The sequence below is a fragment of the Girardinichthys multiradiatus genome, chromosome 17 (genome assembly GCF_021462225.1).
Source record: "Girardinichthys multiradiatus isolate DD_20200921_A chromosome 17, DD_fGirMul_XY1, whole genome shotgun sequence".
In the NCBI taxonomy this organism is placed as follows: domain Eukaryota; kingdom Metazoa; phylum Chordata; class Actinopteri; order Cyprinodontiformes; family Goodeidae; genus Girardinichthys; species Girardinichthys multiradiatus.
The window spans coordinates 3,503,975-3,511,047 of record NC_061809.1 but is presented as its reverse complement, the minus strand read 5'-3'; positions in this window follow the sequence as shown (position 1 = coordinate 3,511,047).

Here is a 7,073-nt window from a genome sequence, read left to right as displayed (position 1 = left end):
CAAAACTGCAGCTCCTGTGGGGTGTTGCTGGTTTGCAGTGGTCATTATCCGTCAAAGGTTATCTAAGGAAGGATCAGTGGTGAACCAGGGACAGCGTCCTCATGTGCATTGATAATAGGCTGGTCCATGTGGTACTGTAGCTCTGATTGCTGAATTTTAGCTACAGTACCGGCTACTGAACGGGTTTGGAGGTTTTGATATAAAAGAAGCAGGATAAAGAATGCATCACAGAATGTTGTGTATCAGACTGCCCTATGTAAAGGTAGCCTGCTTGGATGAAGCATGCTTTCCTTCACATCAAGTGGACGACTGGGTGATTTTGTGACCTTACCTGGGGAGCACATGGCACCAGGATGTATTTTGGGAAGAAGAGAGGGGGAGGCAGTGTGACAATACACTGCTGGAAAACCTGTGGCCCTGTCATCCATGTGGATGTTACTCTGACATGTATCACCTACCTACAGTTAAGTCCAAAAGTATTTGTAACCATACTTCACTAGGTGGACCAGTTCTAGATTCATGAGGGAGTATTAATAATAAACAGCAGGAGATATACAAGTTGAGGAGAGCACTATATTATCAAAAACAATAACACTGTGACATATAGCAGGCAAAACTATTTACAAAGCAACAGAAAACAAATAATCCGTGTTCAATGTCTACGAACTTCCACACGAATATAGTGAGAGTGGTTCAAATCCTCAAGTCAAAAGTCAAAAGGGAAAATAAAAAAAAATAAAACATTCCTGTCAAGTTTGCTTCATCTTGCAAAAATGAAGAAATAACAAAAATTTTAAAAATGATTGGGCACACCCTTAATCTTTTCTACAGTCAGCATTATGTGGTATAGGGGCTCCTACCACCCTGTGGATCTTCAGTGAAGTGAAGAATGATTTTCTGGCAGATGAATCCTAGAGTCTAGGGTGGTGCACCATCTCCTCAGGGAGGAGAGCTTCCAACATCAGGTCCATGCAAATACACCAACGGAACGGGAGAAAAAAAAAACCCAGCCTGCATGACAATAAAAACCTGATTGTATACAGCTTTGAAATACAACTTATACATACTTACTTATCCAAGTATGCTTAACATATTACTGTGGCCATATTTCAGTCTTCGTCCAAAATTTTAAATATATTTTCACCTCTTTAAATGTACATCTGAAACCATTTTAACACAATTTGATAGTACACTTTACCCAGATTGTGATATCACATTATTAACCTAAACATGGAAAAAATTCAGAATATTAATAAAGAGCCCCTAAATCAATACAAAACCCAATTTTACAAACTTCATCCATGCCTGCTCGCCACACTTACACACCTATAGGGCTTGTGAATCGACGTCACGACGCATTGCATCCTGGGTTGTCACAGCCATTTTGTAAAACACGCTAACAGAACACGCTAACATGAACAACCATGGGCCGTGAAAAGAGCAATTCGCAATAAATTATACAGCAAAGCAAAACAGCGATACCTAGAAAAAAAACAGTCAGTTAATGGGTTTGATCCCTACGAGCACAGTGAGTGGACAACTGACCTAAACGAGCTTCCAAGGGTAACATTGTCTGATGTGTTTATTATATAAATAGATACATTTGAAGTTACAGTGTGGTTAGATTATTATTGCAGTGCCACTTTTGTGTACCTGTTTACCTCAGACCTCCAGTGTTTTGGAGGTCTGAGCATTACTGTGTTTGATTTAAAAAAATTTTTTTTTTGAAGTTTTACTTTTGAAGTTACAGTGCTGCATTTTTATTTGTGCATTCTCTGAGTACTTCTTATTTACTTGAAGTGCTGATCTTTAAGTGTACTGTGTCACTGGACTTGCTGTGATTCCACTACATTGGAACTGTCAAGGTTTTCTATATTTATTAATGCTTTTTTCTTCTTTTCAAAGTTAGGGTTAAACCATTTTTTTCCCATTTATGTTTGATGTGCATTTCCTGTTACTACATTTCTTTGTAACATTTATAGTTTTATAAAGATGTAAAATAATCTTTAAGTTGTCCATCATTTATTCACATAAGGCAACCTAGGTACTCTGATTTCTGTATAGCACAGGTTTCACAAGTGGTTCACAAAGCTATTAGGTTTTACACTTTCAAAACTATACTGGCACACATATTGGTGAGAGCACAGCTCGTCACAGTTTTTGTCCAGTTAAACCATGTCCTCATCTTCACGTGGCAGCAAAATGCTCAGTGGCATGTTACCCGGCAGGAAGGTGTCTTTGTTACCACACATTTCCAATCACTCTTTCCACATGGATCCTAAGATGTGCTATTCATTGTATCTCCTCAACATCTTTTGCATCCAGTTGGCAGCATCCTCTTGTGAATGCAGGGATTTTCACCTCTGCACACATTAGTCCCACACTGTCTCTGATGTCAAATTCACGATCTGCCAAAACCAGGTCTCCTGGCAGTAATGTGGAGCCCACAGTTTTGTCACACGTTTGTCACTAACACATCCTCCCCAAACTTACTTCACAGTGTGCTTGTGCTTGTAATGTGAAAATATGATAACTCTTTTTTGCTAATTGGAATACATAGTTGCCCTGCGATGGACCGACAACCTGTCCAGGGTGTACTCTGCCTCTCGCCCATAGACTGCAGGAGATAGGCACCGGCTCCCCCGCGACCCACTATGGAATAAGCGGTAGAAGCAATTTAGTTCGAGTGCTATATGCTGTGCACAAGCGCACATTGATGACAGGCAGGGTAAATGACACGACCAAAGGCATTATGTTATATGCAAAAGGAGTCCTACAATGGAAATCAGCACTTTTATTTGATCAGATTCCCTTTGATGAGATGAAAAATAGGTTTGGCTAAATTTTGTCGAAATGCCAGCTCCGATTGGCACATTGCCCACTAACACATTTGTGGGACAAATATGCTTCAACTGATTCAGTCTAAATTTGCTGCAGTTATAGTCAAGATGTTGATGAATACAACCTGAGGCTTCTCCTAGGTTTTCAAAAGGACTGTGGTGATTTGTAATCTTCATTAATTACAAATGTTTGGCGAGGCTCAATTTTGATTTTTTTCTTTGCTTAATCACAAATAAATCACATAGTAACAGATGTAATAATGGTTCCAATGAAAAAATATTATTTTATGTCTTACGTTTATACAATGTCTTACCTTTATACAGGTACCAAACGTTTGCGTGTATATTTCGTAACTGTAGAGCTGTACTTGATTTCTTTCAGTTATGTAATTTAAGGCGGAAATTGCTTCTGAAACCCTTAGGGCTTAACAGGACAAGGAAACCCAGCCAATTGCATCAAGTTACTGACTTGCAGCACTGACTTCTCCTGGATGAGCATGTAGCGATAGTGGACAGGAACTTGCATTGCATCCTTGACTTTGCACCAACCCCTCATACTGACCGTGTAGCAACAGTGGAGAGGAAAAATTCCCCTTTGACGTGAAGAAACCTCCAGCAGAACCAGGCTCATTGTGAGAAGCCATCAGTCATGACCAACTGGGGTTTGAGAAGCCAGAGCATAACCACAAAAATAAAAAAATATAGAGTGTTAAAGAAAACCTAATTCAATTGATAAACATTATGATAATTCATGATAAACATTAAAAGCCTAGTCTTAAAACCTCACGGACATGACAGAGGAGCTGGTCCACAGGACAATAAATGCCAATCTATCTTTGATTCCACTTTTTTTGGAAACTCCAGGAACCCCAAATAAGATGAAATCATGAGATTTTAAGATAAATCAAAGTGAGCTTAAGAGCTGTAGGGTGAATTTTAAAAATAACTGCCCATCAGTTACATACATGTACATACATACATGACATACATGTATTTACCCTCAACGATGCCTATATCGAGTAAGTATTAAGCAGACTTTCAAGTGTGTGATTAATGTCTGTCTATCTTGTGAATGTAAACCACAGACCTGTTGAGCAGCCACACTGTGGCTGTAAGTGAGAAGCATATATCCTCTCGGACTCTCTCCGGACATTGGGTAATGTCTGGATTCTTTGCATTGTGGCAGAGCTGCTGGTCTGGTAATGCAATTGTCGCAGTGGTGAATGATATTGAGGTTGGCTCAGCCAAAATATGAGTTAATGATGTGAGTGGACTGCAGTTTTCCAGCAGAGGCAGGGTGCCAAGCGTCTGCAGCCAGGGGCCTAACACTCAAAGAGGTTGCATGTCATAAGAAACCAAGTGTTCACTGCTGTTGTCACAGATTTGCCAACTCCAATTGAAGGATGAAGATTTTCCCAAAAGCTACACCCTCAAATATAGTTTTCTACATTGTACTTGAGAGCTCCATTTCACATAAGTGTTCAGCTGGGGTCAGAGGTAATAATTGTTAGGAAATAGTTCCACTCTCAAAAGCCAGAATGTCTATAGCCTTTGTGCCTTTAAGTCCACCTCTGATGAAAGAAAATCTTTAAAAAGGCTTTAAGCTGGAAAAAGAAAAGCTTAGTTTATTGAATGTTTATTGTGATTAAGAAAAGTTCTGCTGCCAGTGCTGATAAAATACAGTGCTTGTACAATGTGGCGATGAATGCATAGAGTCAAGAGACGGGATGTTAATTGGCGCCAGCTGCCTCCAATAAAGAACGCAGCTGGTTTATTAGTAAGCATCAGATCTGATGAAAAACTCTAAGTACAGAAAAAATTTACAAGAAGGTAAAAATTCTTCAGTCTTTGAAGCAGATCAGTTACATGAAGACTGGTCTGCATAAAGCAAATATGGACAGAGATAGCTTGACAGTAGGTTAGGTGTGTCATCTGATTTTAGATCTGTTTTTGGGGTGGCAAGCAGGTGCTTGTTTTACTTTTCTTTCTTATAGAAAGTACTCCTGGATCAGTGCTTCTTTGTTCTCTTTGTGTCTCTGTTCTGTTCTCTCAAACCCCCAGTGGGTCGTGGCAGATGGCCGCTCACACTGAACCTGGTTCTGCTGGAGGTTTCTTTCTGTTAAAAGGGAGTTTTTCTCTCCACTCTCGGCATATGCATGTTCAGTATGAGGGATTGCTGCAAAGTCAATGCAAGCGACTGTCCACAGTTGCTACATGCTCATCCAGGAGGAGTGAATGGTGCAAGTATCTTCTGGGTTTCCTTGGCTGTAAAACTTAAAAACATTTTTTTTTTAATAATACACTGAATCTGACTGCACTGTTTGATGGTTAGGATTAAATAGAATGACTTGAAATCTGCATAATTGAATTAAATTGACTTTCTAAAGTGCCTTGAGACGACATGTGTTGTGAATTGGTGCTATATAAATAAACTGAATTAAATAAAATTGCACTGTTCTGAGCTTTTAGGCTCTGCAGTAAAAGGTAAATTTTTATGAAGCAGCTCGACCTGCTGCCCCCCATGACCGGATCTCAGATAAGTGCAAGACAACGGATGGATGCACTGAGAGGCTGCAAACTTCTGGTGACCTTCAAGGTGCGAACTTTGGAGGAGGGGTACCTTTTGTTGCTGGCACCGTCCAAGCCTATGACTATTAAGAGAGACTGTGCCCAAGAGAGTTAATGCAGTGCTGAAAAATAATGTTGGCCACACAAAATATTTACACTTTGGGCACACTTTATACATTTTCACTTAGGGGTGTACTCACTTTTAATGCCAGTCGTTTCGACATAATGGCTGTGTGTTGAGTTGGTTTTAGGGAAAAGCAAATTTACACTGTTAGGCACGCAGTACACTTACTACTTTACTTTATATAAAATCCTCATATCCCATGTCCCATGAAAAGGCATAGTATAAAATCTAAAATGTAGCCTACTTGTTTTGGGAGATACATGCATATATAATATATAATATATAGTATATATATATATATATATATAGTATATATACTATATATATATATATATATATATATACTATATATACTATATATACTATATATATATATATATACTATATATATATATATATATCATAATATAATATACTATATATATATATATATATATCCTGAAATAAATAGGTGGCTCCTTCAGAATGCTGTATTTGTATTGAATACAGGGTCAATACAAGGAGTGTGACATCTTACTTTTTATCCTACTTAACTAAGCCCTTGCCTGCACTTTCATGCAACAAATCTTCAAGAGAGATAGCATGGTGCTGCTGGAATTATTATGCACTGTTACTTTGATTATGTAAGATCACACAAACAATGTGAGCCAGGAATGTCTGGGAATAGCCCTCTAAAGAGGAGCCCCTGAATACTTCGGGTCTTGTACAGACTTCAAAATCTGTCTTTTTTAAAGCAAGGTTTCTGAATGTGTGTGTGTGTGTGTCTCATGAATTAGGTACTAAGCAGTTGATCAAAGGATCTGAATATGGATGGCCCTGTTTGCAATTTATCATTGTTTCCGTCCAGACAAAAAAAAAAAAAAAGAGTGAAAGGTTACACCGGGGGAGTCTTCCAAAAGTAATGGGATGCTGGGAAATTCAGAAGCCATCCAGCTGTTTTCCATCTATAACGTTTGGACACAGTGGAAAGTGGAGAGATTGAGTTGTGGAAATACTAGATCAGACAGTAAGAGGTGTGAAGCCAGGAAGGAAAAACTCAGCCAGCAGAAAAAGTTAAATGTTAAGAAATTCTAAAGTTTTACCCTTTACCTTGATGTAAGAAACTATATCACTGTTTATAAAAGCTGTATTCTGAATAGATTGAAAAATCTGTCTTGCATCCAAGAACATGCATTGAGCAGCAAAACCCATTTTAACAAACTTTTTAAGACAGTTGATATATTACATAAGCCTTGTAATATTTAATACTTAGCCTACCTAGAATGATTAGCTATTTAAAAACACAGCCTTCTTTTTTGCAGGCTCTTTTTCAATTAGTTTTTCTGAATGCCTTTAAAATAGTTGTACAGTCTTTGAGACGTCAAGTAGGTCAGTACTGGTTCTCATTTTCTTCGAGATAGATCTGACCCACATACAGAAGAACACTCAGAGGAAACAACTGAATAAATGAATGGTGTTTATTTACAGCCAGTTAGTCTGGGACATGAACAGGTAAATTCACCAACTGTATGAAGAGAGGAGAAGAGAACTGGTGAAACAGG